General features: G+C 40.9%; 1 protein-coding gene across 1 annotated transcript in view; it reads left to right on the top strand.

Annotated features, from left to right (window-relative positions):
* The window catches only part of IGSF5 (immunoglobulin superfamily member 5), a 73,226-nt gene extending 62,309 nt beyond the window's left edge, over positions 1-10,917 (top strand). Inside the window, exon 10 of the mRNA XM_081234646.1 lies at positions 10,879-10,917. The gene's annotated coding sequence lies outside the window, so the exon portion shown is untranslated. The remainder of the gene's footprint in view (positions 1-10,878) is intronic.
* Positions 10,918-12,393: the final 1,476 nt, after the last annotated feature.

The raw sequence follows: 12,393 nt of genomic DNA, 5'->3' as shown, positions 1-12,393 counted from the left end.
GGTTAGGTTGTTTATTTGAGAGGTTTCCTGTTTCTTAAGGTAAGATTTTATTGCTATAAACTTCCCTCTTAGAACTGCTTTTGCTGCATTCCATAGGTTTTGGGTGGTCGTGTGTCCATTGTCATTTGTTTCTAGGTATTTTTTGATTTCCTCTTTGATTTCTTCAGTGATCACTTGGTTATTAAGTAGTGTATTGTTTAGCCACCATGTGTTTGTATGTTTTACAATTCTTTTCCTGTAATTGATATCTAGCCTCATAACGTTGTGGTCAGAAAAGATACTTGATACAATTTCAATTTTCTTAATTTTACCAAGGCTTGGTTTGTGACACAGGATATGATCTATCCTGGAGAATGTTCCATGAGCACTTGAGAAGAATGTGCATTCTGTTGTTTTTGGATGGAATGTCCTATAAATAACAACTAAGTCCATCTTGTTTAATGTATCATTTAAAGCTTGTGTTTCCTTATTTATTTGCATTTTGGATGATCTGTCCATTGGTGAAAGTGGGGTGTTAAAGTCCCTTACTAAGATTGTGTTAATGTCGTTTTCCCCTTTTATGGCTGTTAGTATTTGCCTTATGTATTGAGGTGCTCCTATATTGGGTGCATAAATATTTACAATTTTTATATCTTCTTGGATTGATCCCTTGGTCATTATGTAGTGTCCTTCTATGTCTCTTGTAATAGTCTTTCTTTTAAAGTCTATTTTTTCTGATATGAGAATTGCTACTCCAGCTTTCTTTTGATTTCCATTTGCATGGAATATATTTTTCCACCCCCTTACTTTCAGTCTGTATGTGTCTCTAGGTCTGAAGTGGGTCTCTTGTAGACAGCATATATATGGGTCTTGTTTTTGTATCCATTCGGCCAGTCTGTGTCTTTTAGTGGGAGCATTTAATCCATTTGCATGTAAGGTTATTATCTATATGTATGCTCCTATTACCATTTTCTTAATTGTTTTGGGTTTGTTATTGTAGGTCTTTTCCTTCTGTTGTGTTTCTTGCCTAGAGAAGTTCCTTTAGCATTTGTTGTAAAGCTAGTTTGGTGTGCTGAACTTTCTCAGCTTTTGCTCTCTGTAAATGTTTTAATTTCTCCATCAAATCTGAATGAGATCCTTGCTGGGTAGAGTAATCTTGGTTGTAGATTTTTCTTCTTCATCACTTTAAATATGTCCTGCCGCTCCCTTATGGCTTGCAGAGTTTCTGCTGAAAGATCAGCTGTTAACCTTATGGGGATTCCCTTGTGTGTTATTTTTCCCTTGCTGCTTTAAATATGTTTTCTTTGTATTTAATTTTTGATAGTTTGATTAATATGTGGCTTGGTGTGTTTCTCCTTGCATTTATCCTGTATGGGACTCTCTGTGCTTCCTGGACTTGATTAACTATTTCCTTTCCCATATTAGGGAAGTGTTCAACTATAATCTGTTCAAAAATTTTCTCAGTCCCTTTCTTTTTCTCTTCTTCTTCTGGGACCCCTATAATTCGAATGTGGTTGCGTTTAATGTTCTCCCAGAGGTGTCTGAGACTGCCCTCAGTTCTTTTCATTCTTTTTTCTTTATTCTGCTGTGCAGTAGTTATGTCCACTATTTTATCATCCAGGTCACTTATCCATTCTTCTGTCTCAGTTATTCTGCTATTGATCTCTTCTAGATTATTATTATTATTATTATTATTTTTTTTTTTTGCGGTATGCGGGCCTCTCACTGTTGTGGCCTCTCCCGTTGCGGGGCACAGGCTCCGGATGCGCAGGCTCAGCGGCCATGGCTCACGGGCCCAGCCGCTCCGCGGCATATGGGATCCTCCCAGACCGGGGCACGAACCCGTATCCCCTGCATCGGCAGGCGGACTCTCAACCACTGCGCCACCAGGGAGGCCCCTAGATTATTTTTAATTTCATTTTTTGTGTTGTTCATCATTGCTTGTTTCCTCTTTAGTTCTTCTAGGTTCTTGTTAAATGTTTCTTGCATTTTGTCTATTCTATTTCCAAGATTTTGGATTTTCTTTACTATCACTTTTCTGAATTCTTTTCCAGGTAGACTACCTATTTCTTCTTCATTTAATAGGTCTGGTGGGTTTTTACCTTGCTCCTTCATCTGCTGTGTGTTTTTCTGTCTTCTCATTTTGCTTATCTTACTGTGTTTGGGGTCTCCTTTTCACAGGCTGCAGGTACGTAGTTCCCGCTGTTTTTGGTGTCTGTCCCCAGTGGCTAGGGTTTGTTCAGTGGGTTGCGTAGGCTTCCTGGTGGAGGGGACTAGTGCCTGTGTTCTGGTGGATGAGGCTGGATCTTGTCTTTCTGGTGGGCAGGTCCATGTCCGGTGGTGTGTTTTAGGGTGTCTGTGGCCTTATTATGATTTTAGGCCGCCTCTCTGCTAATGGGTGGGGTTGTGTTCTTGTCTTGCTACTTGTTTGGCATAGTGTGTGCAGCACTGTAGTTTGCTGGTCTTTGAGTGAACCTGGGTGTCAGTGTTGAGATGGAGATCTCTGGGAGATTTCCACCGTTTGATATTATGTGGAGCTGGGAGTTCTCTTGTGGACCAGTGTCCTGAAGTTGGCTCTCCCATGTCAGAGGCACAGCACTGACTACTGGCTGCAGCACCAAGAGCCTTTCATCCACATGGCTGAGAATAAAAGGGAGAAAAAGTAGTAAGAAAGAAAGAAGAGGATAAAATAAAATAAAATAAAGTAAGATAAAATAAAATAAAGTTATTAAAATAAAAAATAATTATTAAGAGAAAAAATTTTTTTAAAGTAAAACAAAATAAAAAACAAAAATGGACGGATAGAACCCTAGGCCAAATGGTGAAAGCAAATCTATACAGACAAAATCTCCCACAGAAGCATACACATACACAGTCACAAAAGGAGAAAAAGGAAAAAAAAATATATATATGGAAGAGAGCAATCAAATCAGTAAACAAATCTACCAATGATAATAAGCTCTGAATACTAAACTAAGATAAACATAAAACCAGAAACAAATTAGATGCAGAAAGCAAACTCCAAGTCTACAGTTGCTCCCAAAGTCCACCTCCTCAATTTGGGATGATTCGTTGTCTATTCAGGTATTCCACAGACGCAGGGTACATCAAGTTGATTGCAGAGCTTTAATCCGCTTTTTCTGAGGCTGCTGGGAGAGATTCCCCTTTCTCTTCTTTGTTCGCACAGCTCCCGGGGCTCAGCTTTGGATTTGGCTCCACCTCTGCATGTAGGTCGCTGGAGGGCGTCTGTTCTTCGCTCAGACAGGACGGGGTTAAAGGAACCGCTGATTCGGGGGCTCTGGCTCGCTCAGGCCGGGAGGAGAGAGGGGCATGGAGTGCGGGGCGAGCCTGTGGCAGCAGAGGCCAGCGTGATGTTGCACCAGCCCGAGGCGCACCGTGCGCTCTTCTGGGTAAGTTGCCCCTGGATCCCGGGACCCTGGCAGTGGCGGGCTGCACAGGCTCCCGGGAGAGGAGGTGTGGATAGTGACCTGTGCTCGCACACAGGCTTCTTGGTGGTGGCAGCAGTGGCCTTAGCATCTCATGCCCGTCTCTGGGGTCCATGCTGATAGCCGCAGCTCATGCCCGTCTCTGGAGCTCCTTTAAGCGGCTCTCTGAATCCCCTCTCCTCGTGCACCAGGAAACAAAGAGGGAAGAAAAAGTCTCTTGCCTCTTTGACAGCTCCAGACTTTTCCCCAGACTCCCTCCCGGCTAGCCGTGGTGCGCTAACCCCTGTAGGTTGTGTTCACGCCGCCAGCCCCAGTCCTCTCCCTGCTCTCCGACTGAAGCCTGAGCCTCAGCTCCCAGCCCCGCCTGCTCCGGCGGGAGAGCAGACAAGCCTCTCGGGCTGGTGAGTGCTGGTCGGCACCGATCCTCTGTGCAGGAATCTCTCCGCTTTGCCCTCCGCACCCCTGTTGCTGTGCTCTCCTCTGCGGCTCCGAAGCTTCCCCCCTCCGCCACCCGCACGCAGTCTCCGCCCGTGAAGGGGCTTCCTAGTGTGTGGAAACCTTTCCTCCTTCACGGCTCCCTCCCACTGGTGCAGGTCCCGTCCCTATTCTTTTGTCTCTGTTTTTCCTTTTTTCTTTTGCTCTACCCAGGTACGTGCGGGAGTTTCTTGCCTTTTGGGGGGTCTGAGGTCTTCTGTCAGTGTTCAGTAGGTGTTCTGTAGGAGTTGTTCCACGTATAGCAGTATTTCTGATGTATCTGTGGGGAGGAAGGTGATCTCTGCGTCTTAATCTTCCGCCATCTTCCTCAGCTCCCGCATCTCTCATTTCTGATGACATTGCTGAAGTGTGAAACATCAGGGCCTACGATGTTAAAAAAAAAAACAAAACTTATTCACAGAACAACTCCTTAATCTAGGGAGGTGTGTACTTGGATCTACATGACCAGCACAACTCCTCCAAATCACTGTGCACTTCCTCCCACCCATGTTTCAGGACCCAGTTGGCACTTTAGGACTCAAGCTTCTGTAGCTTCTTCATTTACATCATGTATTTTCTAGTAGTTTTGATCATCAGGTTTTTTACTATGATTGGAAAATAGAAATTTACATTTTTTTTAATTAAAAAAATACTTTGTCCTGGTCAAGTTCCTCTGCTGGTACCCTTTTCCTGGGTGATGTAGCATCTTGGAGAGCATGTTAACTTTAGAATTTCTATCTGTAGCAATCTACAGCTTAGGAGTCATGTGGGGCTGCAGAGGAGCCATGTCGTGTGATGCCTAGTGATACATCCTATCATTCATTGGAGTTTACTCTGTGCCAGACTCTGTGCTAAGAACAGAACTTTATATGCACAATCCCTCCTCCTCCATTCTCTTTTTGATTCAGTCCAGCTTCTGCCCCTAGCACAGTATGGAATCAGCTCATGTCAAGGTCACCAATGACTACCATTTTGTCAGGATCAAAGACATCCACATGGGTTACCTCACAGGTCCTCTTGGCAGTGTTAGATCAAGTTGACCACTTCCTTCTCTTGGAAGACTTTCTTCTTTGGTTTCCAAGTTGATTAATTTTCTTGATTTTCTTCCTCCCTCAAACTGCCTTCATTATTGCTTGTTTTTACCAGATGACATGTTGGAAAACTCCTGGTGGTTGACTGTCCTTCTTTCTTCATTTATGTTTTCCCCTCAGGTGTTTTTTTATGATCTCATGACTTTGAATAACATCTAAATGCTGATGACTTCCAAATTGATGTTCATCCCTGAATTCTTCCCTGAGCTCTAATCTCATATATGCAACCGCCCCCTTGACATCTCTATTTCAAGGTCTACTAGGCTGCTGAACCCAAAAGTTTAAAACAGAACTTTTGGTCCCTCACTATAAAATGAAAAAAATAATCTAAAAGTAATCCTTGCTTCTTCTCTTTGACACATCCAATTGCATCAGCAAGTCCTGCTAGCTTTCCCTCCACAATGTACTTCCCCAACCCATCCACGTGGCTCATCCCCACAGCTCCCAAGCTGGTCCAAGCCATCATCACTGCCTCTCTAGACAACTGCCCTAGCCTCTTCACTGGTCTCCTTGCTTTCACTCTAGCTCCAGTACTCATCATTCTCCAAATAGCAAGGAGAGACTTGAGAAATGTAAATCAGATAATACTTTTTCCTTTGTTAAAACGATCCAATGACTTCTCATTATGAAATGGAGCAGGACCCTATGGGACCTTCCTGGGAAAAACCCCTGGCGCCCCTGCCCCATGTCCTCTGCCTGCCTCTTGTCTGTAGAAAACCTTAGCCAAAGAATAAATTTAATCAGATAAGTGAGAAAATGCAGAAGTGAAGGAAAATAGTCAAACAGGACAAAATAATAATAGTTTAGTCATTACACAAAGTGAAAGACTTTTAGTTCCTCCTCAAGGGCTATAGATAATATTCTGAGCCATATCCTTTGAGCTGTTTTGTAGATACTGAAACCTCCACCAGGTGGAAGAAGTTAACTACATGATGACCAGACTGCAGCCATGACATAGCTGCTCCACCTTACACAATTTCAAGAACTGGCCTCAAGGAAATGGGAACAAACCAACCCTGGAACTAAAGATTAACTGTAGTTAAAACAATCAAGATGACACTGATCAGACCATCACATGACCAATTTCAAGAGGATTGTCAGAGCTGACTGTGCTGCTGGGCATGTAGCCCCCTATTTCTGCCTACACATCCCTGAAACTCCCCTTTAAAAGCTATTGTGCCCTAATCAGCAGTGGGGAGTTGGCTATTGGACACGAGTCCAGCTTCTCTCCCAGTTGCCAACCTCTGGAATAAAGCAAGCTTTCCTTTCCTACCAACACTTTTCTCTTGAGTATTGGCTTTGAGCAGTGAGCAGCTGGACCTGAGTTCAGTAACAATTATACTTAAGAAAAAAATCCTCCAAGCTCTCTTAATCTGGCTCTACCTTATTTTTCTGACTTCAGTTGGCACCCCTACCACTTCATCACCCATTGACATACTTATGCACTGGAATACCATGCCACCAACTCCCCGGCCTACTTGTCTTCATTGGTCAATTTTGTTTCTATCTCAGGGCCTTTGTACTTGCTGATCCTCTGCCTTGAACACTGTTTCCGCACATCTTCACATCACTCAAGTCTCAGATTCATATCACCTCCTCAGAGAGGACTTCCTTGCCAGCTGAGGCTCAGAGAAGTCCAGTAACTTGTGTGAGGCTGCTCCTCTAGTAAGTAACACGTTTGAGATCTGAGTCCAGGTAATTGAAATACACATCCTGTGTCTTGACCACCATCTTCTCTGTCTTTATTCTTTCATAGTAGGGACCAGAGAACACAGTATGATGCAGGGCTTGTTGCAGAAGATACAAGGGATGAAGGGAAGCAAAGGAGATGAATAAGGAAGAAGTGGGCCTGTGAACATTTTTAGCAACAGCAGCAGAACTCAGTAACAGAACAACTGGATGTTGAGTAAAATGAAGAATAAGACTGTTAACTCCTCAGTACAGCCAAGAATAAGATGCTAGATCATAATTCATAGATTACAAGATAAGGACTACAAAACTAAACTGCTGTCCCCAACTAGAGAATATTATTTATTTCCTAGGAAAATAAAATACAAGTAAGAACCTAACTCATATTTGCATTGTGGTTAGCGCCTTATACTTAGTTTAACATCTTAGTAAATACCCTCAGCAATTTATCACAGTGTGATGGTTATTCTCAAGTAAGTCCTTTAGTTTAACTTTACTATTAAAATAACCCCAGTGGGAACTGGTTTGAGTAGAAATACCTAAAACTGGTGACCAACATTGTCACAGGATTGGAATTGGAAAAGACCGGGGGAATAATAATAGGAACAGTGAATGTATCAACTCTTGTGTTAGATCATTTAGGTGTTCCTTATGGGTGCATCTTTACCCCAACCTTCCTGGGAGAGAGAAAGACATGAGGTTTCTATGATGGGTCCAAGAAAGATGGTAATTATATAAACACGCTGAAACACCAGCATGATCTTTAGAGCATGTCCTGAGCTTAATAGTGTCCTCCCCAAATTCATATCCATCCAGAACATGTGAAGGTGACTTTGTTTGGACTTAGTATCTTTGCAAATATAATAAACTTAAAATTATTTGGTCTTAAGTCCAATATGACTAGTGTCCTTACCAAAGGGACAATTTGGACACAGAGCCATACACATAGGGAGAAATCCCTGTGAAGACAGAGGAAGAGATTGGAGTGATGCATCTGAAAGTCAAGGAACACCAAGGATTGCTGGCAACCACCAGAAGCTAGAAGAGTTGGAGGGATCCTCTCCTAGGGTCTCCAGAGAGCATGGCTCTATCAATACTTAGATTTCAGAGGTCTGGACTCTAGAACTGTGAGGGAATCTTCCTTTATAAACATCTAGTTTGTAGTAATTTGTTATGGGAGCCTCAAGAAACTAGTACAGTGCATCTAAATAATTAGACATCATCAGATGCTCAATATAAGTAAAAATACCCCATAAACACTTTTTTTGGTTATTGTTGAACCAGCTTATTCTTATTTTAAAACGTGGTTTCTAGCAATTTATATGAAGAGATGGTGCATTCACAGGGTTGTCAATAAAAACTTAAACAGGAATACGTGAAAAGTCTCCCTCCTTTCCCTGCTCCATTTCCCTTCTCCTAGGCAATATTTTTCATTTCTTTCTTGTGTAATCTTCCAGGAGAGTTTTATGCATATACAAATAATTCAAGGGCATATTCTCCCCCCATTTTTAAAGCAAATCATAGCATACTATATACTTTGCTTTGTACCTTGCTTTTTTTCATTCAACTATTTATCTTGGGAAATTTTCCATATGAGTATATAAAGAACATCTTGATTTATTCTTACAGTTGCAACAATTTCCATTGCATGCTTGGAAAGATGATTTATTTAGCTGGTGCTCTCATGATGGCCATTGAGATAGCTTCCAATATTTTGCTGTTATAAATGATCCTGCAACAAATAACTGTATACATATGTAGTTTCATGTGTTTGTGACTATATATGTAGGATAAACTCCACAAAAGTAAAATGACATAATCCTAAGGGCATGTGCACTTATTGTTTATAAAAATTGTTTCATTGTGGTAAAATATACATACCATAAAAGTTGCCATTTAAATGATTTTTAAGTGGCACTAAGTATAGTGTACATTTCAGTGGCATTTAAGTACATTCACATTGCTGTGCAACTATCACCACCATCCATCTCTAGAATTTTTCATTTTCACAAACTGAAACTCTATACTCATTAAACACTAACCCCTCATTTTCCCCTTTCCCTAGCTTGGGCAACCACCATTCTACTTATGAATTTGACCACACTTGGTACCTCATACAAGTGGAATCATATAATATTGTCTTTTTGAGCCTGATGGACTTCATTTAGCATAATGTCTTCAAGGTTTTTTCCATGTTGGAGTATGTGTCAGAATTTCTTTCCTTTTTAAGGCTGAAAAATATTGCATCGTATGTATATACCACATTTTGTTTATCCATTCATCCATCAATGGACACTTGGGTTGTTTCCCCCTTTTGGTTATTGTAAATAATGGTGCTGTGAACACTGGCATACAAATATGTGTTCGAGTCCCTGATTTCAATTCTTTTGGGTCTACACTCAGAATTAGAATTGCTGGATCATATGATACTTCCTTCTTTAAATTTTTGAGGAAATACTATACTGTTTTCACAGCAGCTGCACCATTTTACATTCCCACCAACAGTGCGCAAGCGTTCCAATTTCTCCACATCCTCACCAACACTTGTTATTTTGTTTATTTTTTTGATAATAATCATCTTAATGGGTGTGACATGGTACCTTATTCTGATTTTGATTTGCATTTCCCTAATCATTAGTGATATTGAGCATCTCTTCAAGTGCTTATTAACCATTTGAATATCTTCTTTGGAGAAATGTATTTTCAAGTTTTTTACCCACTTTTTAATTGGTTTGTTTATTTTCTTGTTGTTGAGTTCCTTATAATTGCATTTATATATTTAAAAAATCATAATATTTTTGTGCTACTTTTGTCAAACAATATATAACCGGCCGTAGTTATATCATAACCACTTTCCAGTTCATTAATTTAATTAAAATTTAATAAGAAGCTGCTATGTAGTAGTTACTATTCCCAGGTTGATGAAACAAAAATGAATTAGAAATCATCACTGTCTTTGCAGAAGTGGCAGATGAATAAATAAATTATCATAACAGTGTTCAGTAAGGGCTGCCTGTCATGGGGGAACACAAGGAAACTTCTTGGGCATAAATTAAATCAGGAATGTCTTGGGCTCTATTGCATGAGTCCAATAGAAGAATGTTACTCTATTAGAGAGTCATATATGAGAACCATAAGAAAGGTTATTTGCAATGTCTCCATCCTAAAGTGATCACTTTCCCATAAACTCTTCAGCTACAAAATGGTACAGAAAGTGTGGCATGAAACTCACCAAGTGAACATTACTAGAGTAGAGACTAATTAATCTAATTAAATTTTTCTTGAGCACTTACTGTATGCCCAATACTGGGCTACAGCAGGGTCAGAAAAAAGCTCCTCTGATCTTCTCCATGTCTGCCTTGTACTAATGTCCACCTCCTAGGGCAGGACTGACAAAAATATGGCATGTGGCACCCATGGTGCCTGTTGCATCACTAATTGATGGTGGTCTTTTCCCACTTTGCATATGGCACCCGTGACTCCAGGCAGACACTACCAGCCAATAGGTGTAGGCTCTGGAGACTAACCCCATTTTCTATTTGGCTGTTGAGGGTCTCTGTGTATAGGAAATTTAGGGGTTCTCTATTAATGTCTGCTGTTTCGAGGGGAGAAAAACTGGGGGCTACCGGAAGTGAAATCAGAGAGCCTGTCCTCTCTGGGCCTAGATACTGGTGAGTCAAGGTTGCCACCTCTTTTGTTTCTCTTCCTAAATTTATAATTTCTGTTTTCATATTGCATTTTTTTATATAAATGTATAATTTTATTTTTTTCTTCTAGTTTTATTGAGATATAATTGACATACAGCACAGTATAAGTTTAAGGTATACAGCATAATGATTTGACTTACACACATCAGGAAATGATCACCATAGTACGTTTAGCGAACATCCATCTCATATAGATACAAAATTAAAGAAATAGGAAAAAAATTTTTTCACCTGTGATGAGAACATGAGGATTTGCTCTCTTAACAACCTTCAAGTATAACATACAGCAGTGTGAATTATACTTATCATGTTGTTAAAGGTATTTTTTTTTCCTACAGGTCTTTCAGAGTTTTTATTTTATTTTTTGCACTTTAAGAGTGAAAAACTCAATGTACTTACCTCTGGAAAAAAAAAAACTATTGGAAGGCAAGCTTTGATTTGATTGATGAGTTCACACGTTTGTTTGCATCTTGTTCATCTTTCTATTCTCAGCGCCTGGGACGTGATAGGGCCTCAGAGAACATGAGCTGGATGAATGACAATTTACAGGAAGCTGGAGTCTGGAGCCTTCCCATTTGGTGAAATAACCGATGTCCAGACAAGGAGGAAAACTCTGAGATTCAATGACTGCTCCTTGGGAAGCATCATGCATTCATGCATTCATTCAACAAATGTTCAACCTTTAGACTAGCGGCACAATCCCCAGCCTCTTGGAACTTCCAGTCTAGCAGGGGAGACAGACCTTAGACAAATAAACACGTAACTATAAACTGATCAATCAGGAAGGATGCAGTCTAGATGGTTCCAGAATTGGCTGGTGCAGAGGTGGGTGGGGCTCTGCGCTCAGTCACTTACTTTGCTGTCCTCTGAGCCCTGACGCAGGCCCCCTGTGGGAGGGACCAAGGGCACAGTGATCAGCTGCCCAGGCTGCCTTAGAGGCCATGGGTTTTTAAGTGCGAATGGCTCTCCTCCACGAGTGAGAGGTCTGTTATCCAACACGCTCCACGGACCCAGCCAGAGGTGAGAACAGAGTGTGTTTTCTAACACCATTAAAATTTTATCCGCTGAGACTCTGGTTCCAAAGAGGCAATAAACTAAATATTTAAGAGCGCTTGAATTAAAATTGACAGAGAGACCCAAAGAAGCCTCTTACTTTGTAATTATAAAAATTAGCATAGCTTCCACTTCATGAAAATGTATACTTACAGGCTTTATTGGTTTTCATTTTATGGTGGCTTAGCTAAATCTGAGCTCTCAGAGTTTGGATTTTTAAAAATTTCATAAAAATAGTGACTTCATTCTCTTCTTTTTTTTTAAACATCTTTTTTTTTTTTTTTTTTTTTTTTTTTTTGCTGTATGCGGGCCTCTCACTGTTGTGGCCTCTCCCGTTGCGGAGCACAGGCTCCGGACGCGCAGGCCCAACGGCCATGGCTCACGGGCCCAACTGCTCCGCGGCATGTGGGATCTTCCCAGACTGGGGCACGAACCCGTGTCCCCTGCATCGGCAGGCGGACTCTCAACCACTGCGCCACCAGGGAAGCCCTTAAACATCTTTATTGGAGTATAATTACCTTACAATGGTGTGTTAGTTTCCGCTTTATAACAAAGTGAATCAGTTATACATTCTCTTCTTTTTAAAGCTTCAATGTCTTTTTATGAAATGATGGGCCAGTTCCCAAATCCTCCTAAGATTTTGGGATGCTTATTCTGTTCGATTGGTTTCCTTTTTTGAGTGCTCTTTTTCTCTTTCTTTCTCTCTCTGTGCAAAATATAAAATTTGAACCCTAAAATAAAATCCCTAAAATTAAACGCTAAAGAAAAGTTAGAACCTGTATTTTCTTTACTAACACAGTCCATGAAGTATTTGGAGGATAAGACAAAGGAGACCAACTAAAGCCCTCTCTACCAATAAGGATGTTATGAAGACCAAAATGTTTAAAGATTTAGTTGTTAGTAATCTTCCTGTCACGTGACCACAATATTGATTTCAAGGAAGTCAATACTGTT

This window comes from Mesoplodon bidens (genome assembly GCF_964165515.1).
Source record: "Mesoplodon bidens genome assembly, chromosome: 5".
NCBI classification, from domain to species: Eukaryota; Metazoa; Chordata; class Mammalia; order Artiodactyla; family Ziphiidae; genus Mesoplodon; species Mesoplodon bidens.
This window is presented reverse-complemented; position numbering and strand designations above follow the sequence as displayed.